This window comes from Girardinichthys multiradiatus, chromosome 12 (genome assembly GCF_021462225.1).
Source record: "Girardinichthys multiradiatus isolate DD_20200921_A chromosome 12, DD_fGirMul_XY1, whole genome shotgun sequence".
In the NCBI taxonomy this organism is placed as follows: domain Eukaryota; kingdom Metazoa; phylum Chordata; class Actinopteri; order Cyprinodontiformes; family Goodeidae; genus Girardinichthys; species Girardinichthys multiradiatus.
The window spans coordinates 40,547,477-40,573,181 of NC_061805.1; the positions used below are offsets into that span (position 1 = coordinate 40,547,477).

At 40.6% G+C, this 25,705-nt stretch overlaps 1 long non-coding RNA gene across 1 annotated transcript; it reads left to right on the forward strand.

Moving 5' to 3' along the window:
- Positions 1-819: 819 nt before the first annotated feature.
- LOC124877344 lies at positions 820-8,935 on the forward strand. Its single transcript, XR_007040496.1, has 2 exons — positions 820-1,026; positions 8,800-8,935. It is a non-coding gene; the product is annotated as an uncharacterized LOC124877344 (long non-coding RNA).
- The last annotated feature ends 16,770 nt before the right edge of the window (positions 8,936-25,705 follow it).

A 25,705-nucleotide genomic window follows, 5' to 3' on the forward strand; every position in this document is an offset into this window, starting at 1 on the left:
GGTTCTAGAAAGTTTGGACTCATACATATGCACACCTCATAAAAACTGAAAGTCATGTATGCTTTTCCTTCCTCTTAACAATTGCGCACTGCTTTGTGTTGCCCTAAGGCATAACATCTGAAAATAAAATGCATTGAAGTTTGTGGCTGTAATACCATAAACTTGTAAAAAAAAAAAAAAAAAAGCTAAAGGGCTATAAATACTTTGTGAGGCACAGTGAGATTAATTTAATGATTTTTGATCATTTGATCATTTCTTAGCAGTTGCCACTGAAAGACAGTTTCTAAACCAACATATCTTAGACCTAAGTTTTTTTCTGTAAATATTTAAGAAGCACCCCATGATGTCAGGGACTGACAATCAAAAAAGTGATGGGACAACCTTCAGACTGAACTCGATCCAAGACACCAGTTTAGTATTTCATGTCGTGTTGTTTTGTAATCAAGTTTAAGTGACAGAAATGTTTTCTTAAGTAGTATGAGACTTGTTACTGTGAATTAGCTGCAATCAGAGAAACGTGACAGTAAAACACAACAAAAAATCATCACACTACAAATCAATACCTCTGTCTGACCCGCTATCATACAACTGAAACAGGTAAACCTGCTGTAGACAGGCAGACAGAGCCAAACAAGAGGTCTAGGAGAAAAACAGGGGCCTTGTGGTGACTTCGCAGAAAGGGCCTTGTGACAGTGGCAGGTACTGGGGTAATAAATCACAGCCAGTGGCAGTCAGATAAACGGTGTTGTAAAGCTGATTGGGAGGAGAAACAATTGTGACGAGTGCACAGCGGTGAGGAGGCATTGACGACCTGTGCGAATAAGGTTCACTAATACACAGAGGCAGACTCGAGGAGCTCCCTACGTCTTAATTTACCCTGAAAAGTCATTACGGCCACTTGGCTTGCTTCTTCACGCCCTCCTTCTCTCCTTAAGCAGACCTTCTGAAATGAGATCTCCTATCTGGAAGTTGCAGACTGTAGAGGTGATGTCTCACTAATTGTTGGCCGCTCTCCTGGTCATTAAGGTACTTATAGATTAAATTTTAACAAAATTATAACAACATGAAAACGGGCTGTGTTGCATTCTTTAACGTGAAAAGTTAAACATTGTAAGCATTGCATTAAATTGCGCCAGGGCTCCTGTCGGTAGTTAAGGGTTAAAACATAAGAATGTTTAAATTACCAAAATTAATTTCTACTGAGATAGGATTTTTTTTTACATATATCTGCTTCTTTCCTACATTTGTAATGCAAATAAGAGCAATATAACATTATATTTTTTATATTTTTGTTCTCCTTGTCATTAATTGTGTTAATTCTTCTAAGACAGTACATTTAATAAATAGTTTTATTTGCCTTTTTAGGACATTTAGATTTAAATATTTAACTGAGTATGATTAAAGGGCAGCTTTATGGGGAAAAGCAGAGAAGTGTCTCCTGGTGTGAGAGCTGTGTTCTGCAGACAGTGTGTGTTTGCTTTTTGAAGCAGACTTTGGAGCAGACTTCTTGCTGTTAAATAATTAGTTTAACGATGACTAAAGTAAGGCTCTACTGCCAGTGCGAGGATTATAAAGCGACTTTTATGAGTCACAGCTTTTGCTGGAGCCAGCACAAACACTGTTGTTGTGCTACTTGGCAGAGTCAATACTATAACTACTCCTTCAAAGAGGAAAAACAGAAATGCCTCTTAATCTTGGTAAACATTCTTCAAAACTCCATGACGTCAGTACATAACTAGATGCTTTTTTTGGTTTGTATGAAAAGGGGAAAAGTCTCGCTTCCTTTTATGAAGACATTATGAAATAAAAATTGTCTTAATGTTTTTTGGGTTTTTTTTTGTAATCACTGTATGACTTTTCTCATGCAACCAGGGGTGCTTAATGCCATATATAGAGTTATCTTTTGACTTGTGTGTGGCAAATTGCATAGCTTTCATCTTGGTAGTATGTTTAACAGCTAAAAATATCCAACACATATTTACATTTTTTAACTCCAGTCAGTTTTTAAAATATTCTTACTTTGCCATGTTTGTATAAAATTGTACCTAAAATATTCAGTTTAGTATGTTAATTAAACTGTAATATAGTAAAATAGTTAGTTTGAGCTCTGGTTCAGATCAAATAAAAAATCTTAGCCTTATATTTGATTCTTTACCTTCTAACCTCAGATTAATCAATGATGCCATTAATTTTGTCACCATAAGATGATCACCAGAGTTTGGCTGTTCTTTTCTCTCCCATGTACAGAGACTGTAATATGCACCTTGTTCACTTGCAGAATGCATACAACCTTTTTATAGCTCTGCTACTACACTGCTATCCAGCTGAACAAATCCAGACAAAGACCAGAAACAGAGGTCAGATTACTCCAATATTGAAGTATCTGCACTGGCTTCCTGTACAGCTTCGATTTGATTTTCAGGCAAGTTTAGTGAGTTTTAAAGCCATTAATGGTCTTAGTTTAGAATATGTATCAGATATTGTGTGAGCCATCCAGATCCCTCAGGTCTGACAAAAAAGTAAAGCTTAATGTGAGACATAATTGTCTTATTACAGCACTGACCTGTTTAGGAGGCAGCTTTCATAAAGATGACAGATTTTTTCAAAAACCAAGCCAAATCTTTTTAGTTTGGCTGGCTTTTAGTAAATAAAACTAGTTATTGCTATTTTAACCTTGTATTAGGTTAAAAATGTCTATATCACATTTTTTATAGGGATCTAAAATTATAATTTTTTTTTTTCCATGATTTAATAAACATTATAACAGGTAACTTCATTATTTTCTTACTTAACAGTTACTGTTAAATTTAAGAAATCATTGTTAAAAAAGTCACTAACTGAACCAGCAACATGGTAACTGTCCCCTGATTAATTTTGGTGTGTAATTTTTATCAGCTGCTTATTTACCACCTACACCCTCTTTGCATAAAAACCTTTTTCCTTTCTATTACTTTCCAACTGGCCTTCTTAAAAACTTTCTTCTTGCTTCTAACCTACACTTACCTCCCCTTATCCTTGCCTTCTTGTCTTTGTCCCTGTGTTATGATTCGTTAGGGCCAGATTTTGCAGACTGACACTAACCGGACACTCAGACTGCAGGAGTGGAACAAGGTGTTGTTTGTATGAGGTTTCTAGTTTCTATAAAAACAAAACAACCTTGTAGGGGTCAGTGGGCTTCAAATGAAAATACAGTCTGAGATTTTGACATGACACCTAAGGTGAGGTAGAAATGTGATGAGAAGGTACAAGACATTGTTTAGTGGTGGGACCGCAGAGCAAACACTATTCCCTGGAGATCCAAGACTGCATTCATGAGCCATCATGTTACTTGAAACTAAGACATGGAGAAAATTGGTCTGGGTGGCGCGCAATGAGAGAGGCTAATTCAAGTACAGTCCCCTCTTGTCTTGTTTTTCATCTAATTTGCATTGAAGAAACATGTTTTGTTTCAAATCTAAAAGTAAGGCTGCATTTCTTAGAGCAGAGGATGAGCAGGTGTAGGGTGCCGGCAGAGTAAAGGGAAGGATGGTCGAAAGTACCGTATAGGTGGTCTCTGCATGGCTAGTGAGAATGCAGATTGGGAGTTCCTTGACATGCATAATTCACCAGAGGGGAGATAAGAAGAGGAGGTGGGTAAGGAGGAGAGGGAATATAAGGGGTGGGTGAGTGAGAGTGGAGGCAGGGAGGGAAAGAGGGTGGAAGAAAAAAGAGGAAAATGAGCAGTGCGTCTCGGGCAGCGTCAGCGTCTACAGTGAGGAGGTAATTAGGGAGCTGTCACTTGTTCCTGTCAGGCACCACTCCCGCTGAAACATCGAGTGTGTGCACGAGCGGGTGTGTGTTAGGTTGTTCTTGTGGGGGAGGTCTGAGCTTGTGTGTGTGTTTGTGAATGCATGCAGGGTTGCATGTGTGTATGAATTGTGTGGAAGTGAGTGGGTAGGGTGTAGTGTAAGTTGAATTCAAATGAGACAGAAAAACCAGAGGAAAAACAGAATAAAGTAACAGTCACTGCAAGGGAATTGTAATAAGGGTGGATGAATGTGTCTTAGAAGTTCACAGAACCGAGTATTAGAAGAAAACTATTAGTCAAAGCATTTGGACAGAGGAAAGAATTGAGAAATAAAGTGAATGAAATCTGATAAATAACATTTAAGGTAACACATTTGTAAATCAGGGGGAACAGGTCACAACAGGGAACTGATTTGTGTTGGTAAACATTTGTATGCATGCATTATCGACACATACATAAAGCAGCCTCTGCATGCTAATTTCAATCTCTCAACAAAATAACAATGCTTGAGCAGACTACTTGTCATATCAGTATCAGCAATGGGAATTTATTTGACAGACACTTAAAACGACGGCACACGTCGAGAGGTATGAGCACAAACACATGCATATGTGAAACTCCCATGCATGCTCAGTCAGAGAGCGAAACGCATGGGTATTTAAAGTCGTAAACGTCTTTCTAATCTCACAGCCCCTCAGGAATTGGTGGCTCGCCATATGAGTGAATCAGTGTGAGCCTGCCTTTGGAGTTTTTATTGTGACACCGGCACTCATACCACTCACTGGGTGTTCCAATTAAAACCCACCCCCGCCAGGAGAGCAATAGCTTTCCACCAAAACTCTCTTCTCCCCCACACACACATATGCACCATCCATGTGCACACATAACGCTGAGTTGCTGACAGACCACAAACATAGTCAGGCTGACAATGATGGATGGTGTGCATAACCTGGTTGGCGGTACAGACTTTGGCTAAACAGTTCTGGCCTTCACCGGGGCTTTGTCCTCAGGCAGGTGGTGTACATCCACACAGGTGGCACACCGATGATGTGGAAGATAATTAGTTCACTGGAAATTTTTCCACAGTGTTAGGAGCTGTTCCTAAATTTAATCTGTATTTGAAAACCATTTTCTAAATTTATTATGGCTATCTTTGTTTTATATTAAAATTAGTTTGATGACCTGAAACATTTAGGAGTGACAAGTGACAGACTACATTTAGGATTCAACGTTGTTTGTGTATGTGGGAATAGTATTACTGCCAAAAATAAGACTAGTCATAAACCTTTCTGTCTGAGCTCCTGCAGAAAAGTAATCAGAGCTAAAGATTCCCCGAGAAGAGATGGTGTCCATGACTATGTTGAAAAAGCAGTTTTCCCCACTGCCCTGAGAAAAGACGGTATGAACTCAGCAGACACCCATCCCATCTCTGCACGCTGTAGCGTGCACCAGCTCGTCCTCCCCTTCGGACTACCAGGCCGAGAGCAGGCACCATGTCTCCTTTGTTTATAGTTGCCACGGATTCTTTGTTCACTGGACCTACTGAACTCACTGCCCCATCAGATGTCCTTCCACTCAGAACTGTTCAGAGAGGTTGTGTCTGGGCAGAAAAATATATTTGCGATAAAACAATTTAAATATTGTTAATTTCATGGTGTTTTGCTTTGTTTGACGCTTAAACTGTGTCAGTCCAGAGGTGACCCAGATCGAGCTGGAGCTGAGCCTTCCAGTGATTCAAACTTTATTTCAAAGAGTGGTTTGAGCACTGATAGTCCAGTAACCTGAGCTCACCCATTTTATCTGTTTTCTTTTCATTCTTTCTCTTTAACCTGCTAAAATATGTCGGCATAATCCTTAAAAACGTTGTGTCTCAGTTCATGTGTGGTCTTGACACAATTAAATAGATTCGTCTCTCTACTTTAGGGAATAAATCTTGTATTATTATTCTTGCCTGTCCTTTTGAGTACAATCCAAAACAAATCTAGTTGTCCAAAAAACAGACATGCTGGTAACAAGTTAAACAAACAAAACAGACCCTTCTAGACTACTTCTGGTGTAATGTTAACTTACATAGCATCAGCTGCTAGGCGTCAACATGTTCTGATCCGAATTCTTTAATGTTTTATTACCCACCCCTGCAACACAAGTAATTGGGAAAACAAGCTGATGTAACAAGCCAGAAACCCAAATCCAAGGTTATATTCCATAGGGAAAAAAAGAGATGGGCATAAGAAGCACAATAATAATTAGTAAGAACGTCATTGTTGCATTGGTTGTCTTACTTCGTAAGTCAGTGTAAACAAGACCTATTGTGCAGTAATGTCATAGAGTGAGATGTGCCATTTTCCCTGAGCTGGCCCATAAAAGCCTCATTAGGGCACTTCAGACGTATTTGCACTGCAAGGGGTTGCCATTAAACACATCACAAGGCCTAATAAATGCATTATTTAAAAGCTGTGCTCCAATTACTAATTGATTAGAGTCGAGCACCTCATCAATAACACAGAAGCGGCCCCTTCAAATCAAAATACGCATGATTTATACATGAAAGGATTTTAAAAGGGATAAGTTCTTAGCTAATGAATCATAAATGTTTAAAACATCCAAATTTTTGCTCATGATGTGAAAAAATTGAGGGGCTGTCAGAATGCTGTGTACACGCGTTTGTGTGAGTGTGAGTGGGTGGGTCGAGGAAAGAAAGATTCAGAGTTTTGAAATGTTCTCTAAAGACACCAAAACACATCTCTTCCACTGGGAAATCAGTATCAGTGGGACAAAAACAAGGCATGAAGCAACACTTCAGTCAAACATGACAAGTTTTTACAAATAAAAAACTTAAATCCACAAAAATGTGAAATTACTCAAAAATGCTCTGCATTTTGTGTTGAAACAGTTGTCCCTGTAGGCATACCACTCTTGTTACTGTAATTGTTTATTAAACAATTATTGAATTAAAATGTATGCTTAAATGTGTCATGTACAATTGAGATAAATAATTCAGTAACAGCCTCAATACGTATTCATATTTCAGAGGGGCAGAAAGTAGAAAGATAGTCCACAAAATGCTATTCCAAGTATTAATCTACCTGAAGAATTCACAATTTATGACATGCATATCACATATTTACTCTGGGAGGTCCAAGGAGGTAAAGGGTTCAATGCATAGGTGTAATTTGCACTGCTTTACTTGCGTTGCACTGCTTTACTTGCACAATGATCACCTGCACTGTTGTATTGCTCTTGCATCTTATACTGCTCTATATTTACTCTCACTCACTTAAAACTGTGCACTTATATTTATATTATATTGTAGATATGTTTGTACTGTTTAATTTGTACTGTATTGCACCGACTACGCCAAAACAAATTCCTTGTATGTCCAAAAACGTACTTGGCAATAAAGCTTTTCTGATTCTGATTCTGATTCTGATTAAGAGACATTGCAGTGTATTCTTCCAGACATTTCTGCCCTTGTGCATATTGCTCATTGCACTTGTGATCAGAGCATGGCTGCGTACCTGGATGAAAACAGGGAGTATCAGAAGAAAAAATCAAAGGCCTGCATCCCACATGAGCCGAAGGCCCCAAGGAGTGTCCTGAAAGTGAATAAAAAAACCTCACTGTAGATATCAAACTGAATAGAAAATAAAGAGAGTTTAGCATGACTGTCATCCATGCAATTCTTGCATACATCCTCTTCTACTGCTGAATGTTCTACATACTCTGAATAATTTATGAATGTTATTGATTTTAAATGTTATGATATTTTAGCCAGTTAAATTATGCAGCAAACCAAGTAAATGTAAGTTGAATTGGCTATTATCACATAAATTGGTTAAATGGAAGCTTAAACCCTGCTGAGTGCTTCCAAAACACCATGCTCAATGAAATGTAAAGACCTATCTTACCAAAAACATCAATAGGAAAAGGTGAGAACAGTAATACGTTTATCCAAAAGAAAACAAAAAAACATACAACACGCTGACTTTAAATTGCACAGGCATGCCGCTGACAACATACATGTGTAATAACAAGATATAAACCACTGTGGTTTACAGATGCACCTTGAGATTTATCATATTCTGTTAATTTATTAACTCATTATTTCAGGAAACATTTGTATCTCTGAACCAAAACAACTAAGCAGGTGATTTTGACAACTGACAATGTGTATTTTAGAGGATTGTTGCTAGACTTGATCTGTTGGAGTCTGTGGTGATTATTGCAAAATTGGTGGCTTTAAGGCATATGGATATGCTTTATTAAATTCTAAAAACCTCAAAATTAAGTCTTTTAAACACCTAAATAAAAATACAAATGGATACTGCACTCTCCTAAGAAAACATGTTTAGCAGAAATCACAATCTCAGTAGTAATCTCAGAACAAATTTTTTCCTTTTCCACTGGTTCGTTTTAGCCGGTGCGGCTCTTCACCACTCAGTTTTGCTCTACTTGGTACGGTGACTGTTGTGTTTCCACTGACCCACCAACGGCTGGAGCTATGGTGGCTGAAGCCCCGCCTCCAGCCATGAGTGTAGTGCGCTGTGCTGCTATTAACAATAGTGTGTTACATTGTCACATTAAAGTAATTTGCGTGAAATGATAAAAAGAGAAAAGTTAATAATCAAATACAAAATAAAAATACAAATACAAATAAACTAAATACTAAGAACGTTTGTATAAATGTATATGCAAGAATGTCTTATTTATGTTTTTTTATGTCTAAAATGATCCACTGGGATAATTATCTGGACCACAGCCCAGCCAGAACTTACTAAATAAGGCTCAGGGTTTCTGATGTGAGGGGGGTTTAGAAGAACAGCAGATAGGAAAGACACTGCTGTCTGGATGGTGAAGCTCCAAAGTTTGCCTACAATTTTGGGCTTTATGAAGAAGTTTTTGTCTTATACATGGCAATAACAAGGACAAGGACTTAAAAGTGTAAAACCGTGGATTTTTGACCTTTGAAAGTTGGATATTTAGGTTGGAAATTCCATATTCGTGCTCCGCAGATTCATCGGGCTCGTCCTCCTGTTTGGTTCGATGCAAGCAGTCTGATTATGGGCAACTGCTCTCTGCCTGGTCCCTCCTCCTGCAGCCGCTGGTTCGCTGAAGGATCGTCAATAAATGTCCGAACCAAACACATTGTTTCATGGTGGTCTTGTTTTGTGTGTTTTGGGGGAAATGTTTGTGCCTCTGAACAGCTGATTTTACACACGTGGACAAAATTGTTGGTACCCCAACGAAAATGAAAGAAAAACCCACAATGGTCACAGAAATAACTTGAATCTGACAAAGGTAATGAATAAAAATTCTATGAAAATGAACAAATGAAAGTCAGACACTACTTTTCAAACATGCTTCAACAGAATTATTTTAAAAAATAAACTCATGAAACAGGCCTGGACAAAAAGGATGGTACCACTGAATATAATGTGACCAAAGGGACATGTTAAATCAAGGTGTGTCCATTAATTAGCATCACAGGTGTCTACATTCTTGTAATCACTCAGTGAGCCTATATATAGGGCTACAGGTAGTCACTGTGCTGTTTGGTGACATGGTGTGTACCACACTTAACATGGACCAGAGGAAGCAAAGGAAAGAGTTGTCTCAGGAGATTAGAAAGAAAATAATAGAGACCATCTCCAAGCAGCTTCATGTTCCTGTGACTAGAGTTGCACATATTATTCAGAAATTTAAGATCCATGGGACTGTAGCCAACCTCCCTGGAGGAAAATTGATGACAAAACAAAGAGACGGATAATACGAATGGTAACAAAAGAGCCCAGAAAAACTTCTAAAGAGATTGAAGGTGAACTTCAGGTTTAAGGAACATCAGTGTCAGATCGCACCATCCGACGTTGTTTGAGGCAAAGTGGACTTAATGGGAGATGACCAAGGAGAAGACCATGGTTGAAAACAAATCATAAAAAAGCCAGACTGGAATTTGCCAAACTACATGTTGACAAACCACAAAGCTTCTGGGAGAATGTCCTACGGACAGATGAGACAAAAATTAAACTTTTTGGCAAGGCACATCAGCTCTATGTTCTATCGCTAGAAAGAAATGTGCTCCCCAGTGTCAGAAAGCTTGATCTCAGTCGCAGGTCATGGGTCTTGCAACAGGATAATGAACCAAAACATACAGCTAAAAACACCCAAGAATGGATAAGAGGAAAACATTGGACTATTCTGAAGTGGCTTTCTATGAGCCCTGACCTAAATCCTATTGAGCATATTTGGAAGGAGCTGAAACATGACGTCTGGAAAAGGCACACTTCAAACCTGAGACAACTGGAGCAGTTTGCTCATGAGAAGTGGGCCAAAATACCTGCTGAAAGGTGCAGAAGTCTCATTGATGGTTATAGGAATCGTTTGATTGCAGTGATTGCCTCAAAAGGTTGTGCAACAAAACATTAAGTTAATGGTACTATCATTTTTGTCCAGGCCTGTTTCACGAGTTTATTTTTTAAAATAATTCTATTGAAGCATGTTTGAAAAGCAATGCCTGACTTTCATTTGTTCATTTTTGTAGAATTTTTATTCATTATTACCTTTGTCAGATTCAAGTTATTTCTGTGTCCATTGTGGGTTTTTCTTTCATTTTCGTTGAGGTACCAACAATTTTGTCCACATGTGTATGTGTGATCAGCTGATTTGGGAAGTTATTAAATATAGTGCCCTGCCTGCATGTAATTCAGGGAGCTGATTTGTTCTTTTTCTTTTCTGTCAGCCTACAGGCATGGTTTATGGCCTGTAAATGGTAAAATAACATATATGACCTGCTCTAGCCACTGTGTAGTTGCTCTTGAGGTTTATTAACTTTTCCCTGCACTGTCTCAATGAAAACCTTCTCATTTCTCCTCCTCCCACGGCCAATCAGTGAACATCAGTCTGTTCACGTCACATGTGTAAGGATTATGATTATTGATTAATTAATATTCATCAAAATTATTATAAAAAATCATAATTCAGAAAAATTATCTCTTAACCAAAAATCAATACTTATGAATAGAAATCAGAAATGTCCTCTGGTGTTGTCATTATGGGCTCAAAGCCCTTAATAATTGCAATTTGTACATTATCAGTAATAATTGATAATTATTAACCAAAACCACGCTAAATGGCGCTATTTAATCAACTGCTTCACTGAAGGTGGGGGAACTTTGACCTTATTTTGACAGATAAATCACTCTTGCTCAAAATAAACATGAACGCTTTCTCTTTATCTACGTGAACATTTATTAAATCAACAGTCCTGATACACTTTGCTATTCTGATTCAATAATCTTCACCTAATCAAGCATGTAAAAATTCTACACAAAAAGGGGTAAAATTATCTAACCGAACACACATAAAACAACATTGAGTGTCTATGAAAATCAAACCAGCAGTTTATGGACAAAAATGGTAATGGAACAAAGCTTTGGGTTTACTTGGAATGTGGGACATGTAACCAGTAGACAACAATACGTTCACATAGGCAACCCCTTTGGAGCGGCCTCCACCAACCCACAGTCATAAAACCCCCAATGTGGGAGTTCAGTGAACACAAAGGGTCCTAAAATGTTTAGGCAGCAACCAGTGGAAAAACACTAGGAATGAAGCTACAGCTTCAGGGTTTTCTAAGAACCTCTAACAGTCTTTAAGGTTCACCTGAGTCTGCACTCAGGGGTTCAAAACACAGTGTGACAGGAGTCCAACAGGAGTCAAAGCTTCAATAAGACATTGCATGCACATACAGCTTAGAACACATTGGACTACAATAAGTGGCAATTCTAAATTGCCATAAAATCCTACTCTATCCTGCCCAAACTATTTCTATTGTACTAAGAGGCATGGTAAGGCATATTCGTCACTTCCTGTTTTCGCTGTTGCACTCGGTGGATGTGTGTGGATGGTTTGGTGTGTGAAGGCTCTCTTGTTTGATCTGATTTCTCTCTACTGTGATACCTCTTACTTGTTCTAATACATAAGCACGTTAAAACACATACTTTCTGTTGCTGCTTTTAACGTTTGGGGACTCTCCGTGTTTTACACGGTTTTTCTAGTAGTGGTAAGGGGTCGCTGGCTTAGTGTTAGCTTTAGCTCCACCATGGCTACCCGTTCTGCTGTTTTTCTCTCTGAGTCTCCTCTTTTCTCCTGCTCTCTGTGTCAAATGTTCAGTTACTCCTCTGCCTCCTTTAGTGATAATGGTACGTGTAATAAATGTAGCATTTTTGTTGCTTTGGAGACGAGGGTGTTGGAATTGGAGGCCCGGCTCCGCGCTGTTGAAAAACCACCAGATAGCCGAGGCCCCTTAGCCAGCGCAGAACCACCGAGGGTAGCTCCCCGCAGCAGTCCTTCAGCAGAGCCCATGCAGCCGGAGCCTCAGGCCGGCTGGGTGACAGTACATGGAAAGCATAGTCCTAGATCCCAGCCCACAGGTCACCACCAAACTGTCTGTGTTTCTAACAGATTTTCCCCACTCAGCGACACACCCGGTGAGAAGCCAACTCTGATAATTGGCAGCTCCATAGTCAGAATCGTGGCACTAGAGAAACCAGCGACCATAGTCAAATGTCTGCCAGGGGCCAGAACGGGCGACATCAAATCCTACCTGAAACTGCTGGCTAAGGATAAGCGTAAATACTGTAAGATTGTAATTCACGCTGGCGGTAATGACACCCGGTTACGTCAATTGGAGGTCACCAAAGTTAGTGTTGCTTCGGTGTGTAAGTTTGCCAAAACAATGTCGGACTCCGTAATTTTCTCTGGTCCCCTCCCCGATCGGACCAGTGACGACATGTTTAGCCGCATGCTGTCATTCAACCGCTGGCTGTCTAGGTGGTGTCCAGAAAACAATGTGGGCTACATTGATAATTGGGGAACATTTTGGGGAAAACCTGGTCTGATCCAGAGAGACGGCATCCATCCCACTTTGGATGTAGCAGCTCTTCTTTCTAGGAATCTGGCCAAATTTATTAGTTCTCCAAACCTCTGACAACCCAGGGTTCAGACCAGGAAGCAGGGTTGTAGTTTAACACTCCTCTCTGCAGCTTCTGCACTGCTACCCACCCATTACCCTGTTAAGACAGTGTCTTGTCCACGGCCAAAATTGAATAGATTAAAAAATTATCTAAAACAAGGAAATCAGGAAAATCTCATAAAAATAAACACAACTCAGACTAAAAAGAAAAATGAAACAATTAAATGTGGCTTACTGAACATAAGATTTCTCTCTTCAAAGACTTTGCTAGTTAGTGACTTGATTTGTGACAGATTGATTTATTTTGCCTCACAGAAACCTGGCTGCAGCAAGAGGATTATGTTATTATAAATGAGTCAACTCCTACTAATTATTTAAATTTTCACATTCCTCGAAATACTGGGCGAGGAGGAGGAGTAGCAACCATCTTTCAGTCGTATTTATTGACTAGTCCCAGACCAATCAATAGTTACAACTCTTTTGAATATTTAATCCTATGTTTTCCTCATCCAAATTAGAATCAGAATCACAATCAGAATCAGAAAAGCTTTATTGCCAAGTACGTTTTTGGACATACAAGGAATTTATTTTGGCGTAGTCGGTGCAATACAATACAAATTAAACAGAATAAACATATCTACAATATAATATAAATATATGTGCACAGTTTTAAGTGAGTGAGAGTAAATATAGAGCATTATTGGATGTCAGAGCAATACAACAGTGCAGGTGATCATTGTGCAAGTATGGCAGTGCAAGTAAAGCAAGAGTCCAAGCTGAGCATTAATGTAACGCATAGAGTTACAGGTTACAGGTGACCTGTCAGCAAAAAAGGGAGGGGGGGGGGGTGGGGGAAAGGGAGAATGTCAAGGTGGTTTCCGGGCTTTGTTAACAAGGCTGGTGGCAGATGGGAAAAAACTGTTCTTGTGGCGTGAGGTTTTGGTCCGGATGGACCGCAGCCTCCTGCCAGAAGGGAGAGTCTCAAAGAGTCTGTGACCGGGGTGGGAAGGATCAGCCAGAATCTTCCCTGCCCGCTTCAGGGTCCTGGAGGTGTACAGTTCCTGGAGCGACAGTAGACTGCAGCCAATCACCTTCTCAGCAGACCGAATGACACGCTGCAGCCTGCCCTTATCCTTGGCTGTAGCAGCGGCGTACCAGATGGTAATGGAGGAGGTGAGGATGGACTCAATGATGGCTGTGTAGAAGTGCACCATCATAGTCTTTGGCAGGTTGAATTTCTTCAGCTGCCGCAGGAAGAACATCCTCTGCTGGGCTTTCTTGATGAGGGAGCTGATGTTTGGCTCCCACTTGAGATCCTGGGAGATGATGGTTCCCAGGAAGCGGAAAAAGTCCACAGTGTCAATTGTGGAGTCACAGAGGGTGATGGGGGCAGGTGGGGCTGGGTTCTGCCTGAAGTCCACAACCATCTCCACTGTCTTTAGAGCGTTGAGCTCAAGGTTGTTCTGGCTGCACCAGTCCAACAGATGGTCCACCTCCCATCTGTACGCAGACTCTTCACCATCAGAGATGAGTCCGATCAGAGTGGTGTCGTCCGCAAACTTCAGGAGCTTGACAGACTGGTGACTGGAGGTGCAGCTGTTGGTGTACAGGGAGAAGAGCAGAGGAGAAAGAACACAGCCTTGGGGGGAACCGGTGCTGATGGTCAGGGAGTCAGAGACGTGCTTCCCCAGCCTCACGCGCTGCTTCCTGTCAGACAGGAAGTCATTGATCCACCTGCAGGTGGAGTCGGGCACACTCAGCTGGGAGAGCTTCTCCTGTAGCAGAGCTGGGACGATGGTGTTGACGGCAGAGCTGAAATCCACAAACAGGATCCTGGCGTAGGTTCCTGTGGAGTCCAGGTGCTGGAGGATGAAGTGAAGGGCTAAGTTGACTGCATCATCTACAGACTTGTTGGCTCTGTAGGCAAACTGCAGGGGGTCCAGGAGGGGGTCGGTGATGTCTTTTAGGTGTGAGAGCACAAGGCGCTCAAAGGACTTCATCACCACAGAGGTCAGGGCGACGGGTCTGAAGTCATTAAGCCCTGTGGTCCTTGGCTTCTTGGGAACAGGGACGATGGTGGAGGACTTGAAGCAGGCTGGCACATGACATGTCTCCAGTGAGGTGTTAATAATGTCTGTGAAGACTGGAGACAGCTGATCAGCGCAGTGCTTCAGGCTGGCTGGTGAGACAGAATCCGGTCCAGCAGCTTTCCGGGGGTTCTGTCTCCTGAAGAGTTTGTTGACGTCCCTCTCCTGGATGGAAAGAGCCGTCCCCGGCGTGGGTAGGGGGCTGGTGGGGGCGGACTTCAGGGTGGGGGTTGGAGGTGCCAAGGACCCTCTTGAGGTTGGGGAGGTGGGGGTGGTGAATTGTGGCTGCAGGTGTTGGGGGGTGTCGTGGGGGATGGTTGCAGGACTGTCCCTTTGTCTTTCAAAGAGGCAGTGGAACTTGTTCAGGTCGTTGGCAAGGTGTCGGTCGTTGATGGCGTGTGGGGCTTTCGGCTTGTCGTTGGTGATTTGCCTGAGCCCTTTCCAGACAGACGCAGAGTCGTTGGCTGAGAACTGGTTTTGGAGCTTCTCAGAGTACAGTCGTTTGGCCTCTTTCACTGCCTTGCCAAACTTGTACTTCGCCTCTCTGTATATGTCTTTGTCCCCACTCCTGAAGGCCTCTTCCTTATCCAGTCTTAACCTTCTGAGTTTGGCTGTGAACCAGGGTTTATCATTGTTGTAACTCACCCTGGTGCATGATGGTACACAGCTGTCCTCACAGAAGCTGATGTAGTAAGTCACAGCCTCTGTGTACTCATCCAGACTGTTGGTAGTAGTCCTGAACACATCCCAGTCTGTACAGCCTAAACATGCCTGGAGATTCTCCACAGCCTCACTGCTCCACTTCCTTGTCGTCCTCACAAATTGCAAAGCACTAAAACCACTTCTGTTTGTTGTTTTCACCAGGCCTTTACTCTCAATTTTTAGATCAGTTTTCAGACCTCTTATCTGATTTAGTGTTAAATACAGATAAGGTTATTATAGTGGGGGATTTTAACATTCACGTTGACACTGAAAGTGATAGCTTAAATATAGCCTTTAATGCTATCTTAGACTCAATTGGCTTTGCACAAAACATTAACAAACCTACCCACCTTTGTCTTCATTCTCTGGACCTTGTGCTGACATATGGCATTGAGTGTAAAGACATAACAATATTTTCTCATAACCCTGTTCTGTCTCACCATTTATTAATAACCTTTGAGTTTAATTTAACCGAGTACTCCACACCTGAAAGAAAATTTCATTTTAGTAGATCATTATCAGACAATGCTGTAACAACCTTTAAAGGATCTGTTCCACTTTTGATTTCCTCATTATCACAGAATAACACAGTGGAGGGCAATACTTTTGTTTCTTCCACTTCACAAATTGATTATTTTGTTCATAGTGTTACTTCATCATTGCGTGGTGCATTAGACAATGCAGCCCCCTTAAAAAAGAAGGTAATTGTTCATAGGAGGCTAGCTCCCAGGTTTAATTCAGAGCTGCATACTTTAAAGCACAATGTTAGAAAATTGGAGAGAAAATGGCGCTCTACACACCTACTTAATCTGGAAAAATTGCCTACTGTTGTATAAAAAGACACTTCACCAAGCTAGAACAGCTTATTTCTCATCATTCATAGAAGAGAACAAGAATAATCCTATGTTTCTCTTTAGTACAGTTGCTAAACTTACACAGAGTCATAGCTCTGTTGAGCCATCCATTCCCTTAGCTCTCAGCAGTCATGACTTTATGGGATTCTTCCTAAATAAAATTTATTCTATTAAAAAGAAAATCTTTGACATACTTCCGAAGATGATTACTTCATCCTCAGCAAGTGAGACAACATTGGAAGTAACTGTATCTTCTGTTGTCAGTGTCTTATGAACAAAGGTTTTGCGTAGTTCTGGATCTTCAGCTTTTAACTCTTCCACCTTAATGTCATTAGCAGGAAGTTTGTCATGCCAAAGAAAATCTGGACCAGTGAACCAGTTAGAAGCAATTAGTTATTTTGCTGTCAGTCCCCGAGATGCATGATCCGCAGGATTGTTCTCAGAGGTTACACATCTCCATTGATCTGGACCGGAACCTTCTTGTATGCGCTCAATGCGATTCGCCATAATTATGTGAAATTGTCTAGCGTCGTTGTTAATGTATCCAAGAACGACCTTCGAATACATTCAGAAGAATTATTGAGCTTGAACCTCCAGCTCCTTTTTAAGCAGGTCACTTGTTCGGACAGCAATAACAGCTGCTGACAGATCAAGCCTGGGTACTGTGATGACCTTTGTAGGAGTCACCCTGGCCTTGCCTATAACTAGAGAACAGTAGACTTGGTTTGATACACTGACTGTTCTCAAGTAAGAACATTCGCCGTACCCTTTGACACTTGCATCTGAGAAATAATGCAACTCATATCGTTCAACCTTCTCAAAATCTTTTGGGAGATAACACCTTTGAATTTTGATGTCAGCCAGGTCCTTTAAATCTAACAGCCAAGACTCCCATCTTGGTTTCAAATCGTCTGCCAATGGCTCATCCCATTCAATCTTGTCTTGACACATCTGTTGGAATATTTGCTTCCCGACCAGAACAAATGGTGCCACAAACCCAAGAGGGTCATAGATGGAAGCCACGGTTGATAAAACTCCTCTTGTAGAAAGTGGCCATTCATCTACAATCACTCTGAATTGGAACTGGTCTAAAACAACACACCATTTGATTCCCAAAGCTCTCTCAATTTGTGACCCTCTGAGAGCCAAGTCACGATTTCTTACTGAATCTGCACAGTCATCCTCTGGAATGGATGCAAGTACATCACGGTTGTTGGACACAAACTTGTGAATTCGCAGTTTGGCAGCACTGCAGTTGTCTTGCTTCTTTTACCAACTTTATACCTTCAGCTTTGGTTGCGACACTTGTCAGTCCATCATCCACGTAAACATTTTGTTCAATGAACTGGATGGTTGTTTCACTGTAGTGACCTTGACCTTGGGCAGCAACATGCTTCAACCCAAAGTTTGCGCAACCTGGCGATGATGCAGCTCCAAACAAATTAACTCGCATGCGATAGACCGATGGTTGAGATTGGACGTTTCCATCATCCCACCAGAGAAATCTCAAGTAGTCCTGGTCCTCTGCTTTAACGTGAAATTGATGGAACATACACTCAATGTCGCACATTATGGCGATTTGTCCCTTGCAGAAACGGCAGAGAACACCTATCAGGCTGTTTGTTAATTCTGGCCCAGTGAGCAGGTAGTCATTTAATGACACACCCTGGAACTTTGCTGAGCAGTCGAATACGATCCGTATTTTCCCTGGTTTGTCTGGGTGATCACTCCGTGATGAGGAATGTACCACACAGGGCTGTTGTTGATTTCATCTTCTGGGACCTTTTCTGCATCCCCATTTGTTATGATTTCATTCATAAAGGTTGTGTAGTCCTTTTGGTATTGTTTATCTCTTTCAAATCTCCTTTTCAAGCAAATCTTCCTGAGATAAATTTGCGTCTTCAACTCTCCTCTCACTAAAGTCAGACTCAAGCATCCTCAACACCTCTGGTGGAGAAATGAACTCCTCAACATGAGTGCAACATATGTATTTTACTTCATTTGTGTTCTTAAATGTCTGTACTTGAGGTTTCATGATGATCTTGTGGCTGCTTCCAATTGCATCACCATAGTCAACACATGGGCTAACACAACCGATTATGCTCCATCCAAGATCTGTTTTTTGAGCAAATGGCTCATCGTCTTTACCCGTCACCACTTCTTGGGAAACAAAGCCTGTGAACAGTTGTAACCAATGAGCAGTCCTACATCACACTCGATCAATGGAGCAATCTCCTCAGCAAGATGTTCTAGATGTGGCCATGCTCTTGCAATTTGTGGTGTTGGAATATGATTTGGATTAGCAGGAATGAACTCTCTTGAATAGGTCAGGGAGATAAATCTTCTTTGATGAATAGAAACCTCTCACCTGCAGTGCAACTAACCTCTGACTTGGGATGATTGTAGTTCTGGAGGAAAGTGTGGAGAGTTTTAACTGCACAGATTATCCTTTTATTTTCAGAACTTCTGCCTTATCTTGCATGATGAATGTAGTATCACATTGGTTATCAAGTAAAGCATATACAAGGATTTCATTCTCTGGGTTGCTTGATGTAGATAATCACACTGGAACAACTGTAGAGGAGTAGATGCTGTCCATGCTTTGCAGTACTCTGATGTAACTTCACTTAAGGGTTCAGTATTGTGTTTGCGATCAGTTTTTTCCTTTAACTTAATATTGTCGGAGTTTTTTACACTTTCCACAGGCTCATCAGTGCTTTTCTCTTTTCTATTAGTCCTTTCATGATCTTCGTGTAAGCACGTTGGATGTTTTCCTCAACATGTTTCACAAAGGCTTCTTCTTTTGCAGCTCTTTGAATGATGTCTTGGTTGCAAACATCCAAAACATATTTTTTTTGTTTGGACGAACTTCAGACTTTCTTGAACTGATTTTTCGTTGAATTTCCAACATTTCTGAATGCCATAATTCAGAAGATGCACCCTTTAAGTTCCATGTTCTTTTCAGAGTTGCTTAAAAGCACCTTTGCACCAACATTTTGTGCCTTTGTTGTCTTTACCTTTTCACCATCACTAGACGTCAAGGCGTGAAGAGAGGTCACTGGATTGCAAGCTATTTTTGCTTCCTTTGTGATGAATTCCACAAACTGACTGAATGTAGGAAATTCATTACAAGTTTCTTCAATGTCAATCACCTTTCTGTTCCAGCTGGCTAAAAGCCAATCAAGAAGCTTTGTGAGAAGTTTTTGATTTTCATCACAGATGTTCAATACTTCTAGACTCTTAACCTGGGACATTGCAGCCTGGCAGCCCCTAAGGAAGTCTGAAAAATCCCTCAGCTCGACACTGTCTCTGGGTCCTATTTTGGGCCATGATGCAAGCTTATCCTTGAAAGCTTTAGCTATCACAAATGAGCTTCCAAATCTTTCCTCCAGGATGACCCATGCTGAATCATAAGCTGCATCTGTTCCCAATAGGAAATAGCTTTCAATGGCTTTTCTTGCAGGTCCACCAACATATTTACGAAGGTAATAGACCTTTTCATTTACTGGAATACTTTTCCTGCCTATTAGAGTTTGAAATTACATCTTCCAGTCCTTGTATCTTACCGGATGTCCAATAAAAACAGAAGGTTCAGGTACTGGGAGATGGCTTACATTAGACTCTGCTATTGCTTCAGCAAGAACTGTGACACCTTCTGCCTGGTGTGTCACAGGATGCTCATTGGAACTTCTTTTAGATCCTGAAGATTGATGATGCTCAGCTGCATGATTATGAAGTAACTGTGTTATTTCTTCATCTGAGCTTGCTTCCTGTTCATAAACTTGCAGCCGCGCCTTTGCTGCACTTAACTTCTTAACAGTCTGAAGGCGCTGTATTTGTCTGCGTTTCTCTTCTAGTGCTTTCTTTCTTGCTGCATTCTCTTCTTCTTGTAATGCAATCTTCTTTCTGTCATCTTCTTCAAGATTTTCAAGTTCTTGTTGTTCACTTTCTATCTCTTGCAGGACCTTTAGAGCAGCCTGCGTGGCAGCTAGCTCTGCTGCAGCGTCCTGTCTCCTAGCAGAGGAAAGGCTTGATTGATGTGACTTAATGCTTGAACTGCTCGCAGAGCTTAAACTTCTTTGAGAACGTTTACTTGTGCTTTTAATAGCTGAAGATGAAAACACAGAACCAGACTCAGGCCAGACAAAATCCTCTTTCTGATGATCTTTGTAATCTTTGTTATCCTTGTTATGAAGATAAGTGGATGCATTTTCTAAAATTATTTTCAATTCAATTCAATTCAATTCAAAGATACTTTATTGATCCCTGAGGGGAAATTAGAATTCCAGTACAACCCATCCAAACAGACATCATGACACAAGACAAGGGGGGGACGGGTCACCGAGGCTTTGCTGCCCACTCACAGGCGCTGCCCTTGCTAGATGAGAAAAGAGGCCACATTAGGAAAGTAGAGGGAAAAAATCTTATTTCACACTTTATCTTTAGCAGGATACAGTTTGAGATTGCAAAAAACCTCAGCACAAAGAAGCAACAAGTTTGCAAAACAACATCAGGCCATCATCCCCTCCTTGAACCGCCACCTTAACGTGGTGGAGGGGTTTGAGTGCTCAAATGATCCTAGAGGCTATGTTGTCTGGGGCCTAAATGCCCCTGGTAGGGTCTCCCATGGCAAACAGGCTCTAGGTGATGGGTCAGACAAAGAGTGGTTCAAGAATCCCTCATGAAGAACAAAATATTGAGGCACGTGACGTCGCCCAGTACGGCGGAGCCGGGGTCCCACCCTGGAGCCAGGCCTGGGATCAGGACTCGTCGGAGAGCGCCTGGTGGCCGGGTTGCTCCTCGCGGGACCCGGCCGGGCCAAGCCCGAATGAGAGACGCGAGGCCATCCCCCAGTGGGCCCACCACCTGCAGGGGGAACCGTGAGAGACCGGTGCAAAGAGGATTGGGTGGCGGACGAAGGTGGAGCCAGGGGAGCCAGATTCAGAAAAACAACAATTATTTGGGTTAGGCTGACTCTTAATTTTCCGTCAGCCTTGAGAGTCTCACTGGTGCTTCTCAAAGGTGAATCCAAACAGCCAAATTCCTTGTCTTTCGCCAGATCCGAGCGAACAACTTTCTCCAAGATTTATCCCATTTCACCCCTGAGTCCAGGAACCGCAACCTGCCTGCGATCCTGTATAAGGATCACATCCAGTCTGCGATTCAGCTCACGTAACATCTCAGTCTGAGTGCTGATCGCCCTGAAGATCCCATCATACATGCCAGGCAGCCTTACAATTGCCAGAACAGCTGCTGACACTCTCCGAATTTCTCGATATGCCAGGTAACCGCTGACTCCAAAAAGCAGATATCAAATCCTGATATCAAACATCCAATTATATACACATCTTCCACATCCTCGACTGACATTATCGACAAACATACAATCCTCCACTTCTGCCAGGAGTCCATTGTGTATCCAGAGAAAAATGTCCAGTCCGGACAAGTTGGGCTCTCCTTCACCCTGTCTTCTCCTCGAGAAAATTTGATCAATTGCATTGAGAAACCAGCTGACCAAATCCATAGCTAAGAATTTGGAAGATGTGCAAGAAGAGGCTCCCAAGACAAGACACAGAGCAGAAGCAGGGCAGATATGGGAGGGGGTGGGAGACAGAGAAAAAGCGTCCTCCTCCACCGAGAGCAGAAAGAAAGAAGGATACAGCATCACAGGTGTCAGCTCTGCACCGTATCTCACTACCTGGGTAAGCACATTTGCGCAGTTCTTCATAACTATGGTTCACGTCTGCAGATGCACAACTTATCTTACTCATCAACCCCTGCACGACCTCAATAGTGGAAACTCCCCTTATCTTTCTTTTAGTCACTTTCCATTTATCGTAAGCAATGGTAAAACAATCCAGCAGTTTTTTTGTTTTGTTATCATGCAGTTCTTGAGCCTTCTCACTGAACCTTCGATTTCTTTGGCTTCTTCTTGGCTCCTTTTCTGTTTCAGATGACTGCTGTAGGTCTGCATCATCACTATCATTTAGTAAGTCATCTTTCTTAGGTTCATTGTCAGTCATTTGGTCCATTCTGCAAAGTTTACTTATTACTGGGCCAAACTTATAGCTGTATCTTTGACAGGCTTGTGGCTTAACAATTAACCGACTCAACTAATTGAAATAATAATAGCTGCAAACTTGGATTAACTCGTCTGACAAAGTTGAGAATCAATAATAGATCAAGATTTTTACAGCACCTCAAACCTTAAGAAATGTCTGAATAAATATCAGCTTAAGTTACATAAACATAATGAACTGTGTTTCTAGAACCAACTACATACGCGACAGACTTAGTTATTTAGCACCTTTTGCATTCAAAATGACAGAAGTATATCAAATGACTTCACCTACAAAATCTTAGAAAGAACCTTAAAACTGGTAAAGAGAGAAAGAAAAACGAAATATGTGCAAAAACCTAGCTTACTTAATTTCAGCACTTGCAGTGTCCCTATTTGGTATTTAATAAAGTTGATCCACTTCCTAAAATTTTACTTGTTTCAAATGTACACTTATTGGAACATCAATGTAAACTTCCACTGCTGGCTGCTTGTTACTGGTGTAGCCCAGTCTTATCTGTCTGATGCTAGAGTGCAATGAATCTTCCAATTCTTTTGCCGCTCAGTGGCTGAAGGGCAGAGTTCCTCGTCTTCTCACCTCATGTCGAGCAGACTGAGTTCTCACTGTGACTCCCTCCAAGTGGATAAACGAACACAAGGCGTTCTTGGTATTTACTGGCATTTAATCAGACACTTTGTCATCAACGATGCTGTGAGAACTGTACAAAAACATAAATAATACATTTCACACAGAAAGCATTCTCATGGAGAATAAACAAAGAATACAATTTAACAACAAAACATTCACAATCAGTAATTTCACTTACAAAAATATAAACATTTTGTACCTCATTTGCCGCACCAACCCGAAAGGGTCAACAAATACCTCACAGAGTACGTCTTCTTTACACCTTCACTGCACGAAACTTCGGCGCATGCTTCCTCAAGTCTCTCTGTCTTCTCTAAATATAAAAAAAAAACAAAAAAGAAACATGCTGCCCTCTACTGAGCATGGCGTGCAACCAAAAATCAATCCAAACCCAACAACAACTTAAACATTGGTTCCACCCTGAAACATTCATGCAACCCTTAAATATGCATTTTACAACAATATTACACTCAGATATTAATAAACCTGAATCATTTTACTTTAACTTATTTATTTTAAAACTATGAAAATGACCAAAATGCATAACTGCCATTGATGGCAGCCACACATACGCAACGTAGAGAGATGAATTAATTAATTAAAAGCTAATAAAATGTTATTTTTTTTTCATAAACTACATTTTAGATTAACATTATAACCTACCTTTTTATAACCTTAAAAAAATCAGTTCAAGCCTCAGGGTAAATTTAATGCCTTTTTTTCTGAACAGAGGTCATTTGAAACACTGTGTGGTGCAGGTAAGATAGTGATTACACAAAAATCCTATGCATAGCCCCACTTCATATTGGCCAAACTGTCCTATAATTTTCAGTTTTTTTGTTTGTTAAAAAGTTACTGGCATCTATAATTTATCCATTTCTGCACTTTAAGGTTTAATTTGTGTTAACTGCAAAATGTTCTATGAACTACCATAACATTCTCTGATTTGGCCTGCAAGTTATAGTAGTCTCCCTTTTCTTGTAAATGGTTATTTACATGTTTTACTCACAACCACTTTGTATATATCATTTGATACTTATATTACTTATTTCAATAATTTTAGGGTTTTTCTTACATCCATAGAAATTACAGTTTATAACATAAGGAGATATATAAAAAACACTTTTACCAAACACTGTTTTATATGTAGTTGGTCTGGGAGATAGGATCGAATCTGCTTTTACAGACTGTTGATTTCACAATAATCACAACTTCCTAAATTAAGGAGATAAAGGTTACAGTCATGGTAGAAAGAAAAACTATATACATTTAAATTTTTCAGACATGAGAATATCATCCCACAAATGCTTAAAACTGTGACAAAAATACTTTAGCTGAACAAAGGCACATGAAATATTTTATTCAGCATAAACAAGAAAAAATGTAGATCCAGTTTTTCTACTTTTAAGTGTATGCCATGAGTCAGTAGCTTTTAGATAAAGGCAAAACAACAACATGTGTTGTCAATCTTAAACGTCTGTGTGGAGAAAATTTGTCCCAGGGGTTGTTCTTTAATACTTGGCTGTACCTCAATGAAGTTTGCAAGCATTTGTTTATGTACTGTTCTTTGAAGAACCTGGACATCAGGTTAAAGTTTAGACTTGTCTGTCTCATTTCAATGCCTTGTGTCATTTCCTTTTAAAGTTATTATGTCCTTAACTTGCTGTTCTAATTGGGATTTTTTTATTATTATCTGGTTTCAGTCAAGCGTTCTACCATAGCATTAGACTGGTGCAAAACCAATCCAAGTTAGTATAAAGTGATTGTGCAGATATTCTGTGTTTGGGTTTGGTGGCATTTTGTATTACTGGCATACCTTTCATCTTCTTAGTCCAAAGGACATATTAAGATGTCCTGCCATATTACTGTAGAGATCCAAAATATTCAAAGTAATTGTTACTTTTTTAATCTATTTTAATAAATTAGAATAGCACTTTTCAGTAAATTAGAATAGCACTAAAAACTTAATTTTATTTCCGTAATCTACGGTGGCCCAGAGGTGTCAGGTCACATACAAAAGCCGCAACACAAATACAAAAGCCGCAACACAAATACAAAAGCCGCAATACAAATACAAGAGCCACAACACAAATACAAAAGCTACAACACAAATACAAGAGCCACAACACAAATACAAAAGCCACAACACAAATATAAAAGCCACAACGGAAATATAAAACCACAACGGAAGTCATTCAACAGCAGTATTATTTAGTGTCCTTATTTTCTTGTTATACACTGTGTACTCTGCCATTTTACCAACGATGAGTAAGTGTAAGCAGAAAGTGGGATGAGGGAAACTTTATAAATCTTAAGCATAAGATTAGGGAAACTGGATTTTCTGTTTCAAAAACCGAGAACAGATGGCGTTAACCTATAGATATGTTACTGCACTGCGGTCAAGTGAGCCGACAGTCAAAAATACGCTGTCACGCCAGCCGACACTAGCTCTCTCTTAAAGACTGGCTTCGCGCATACAAGGTGCATAATGGTAATGGAGCAGAAAGGATGCCGATCCTGGCGACGGTTGAGAATATAAGAGGAAAACAGAAACGTAACCTTCAGAACATTTATATTAATTACATTTTTACAACTTT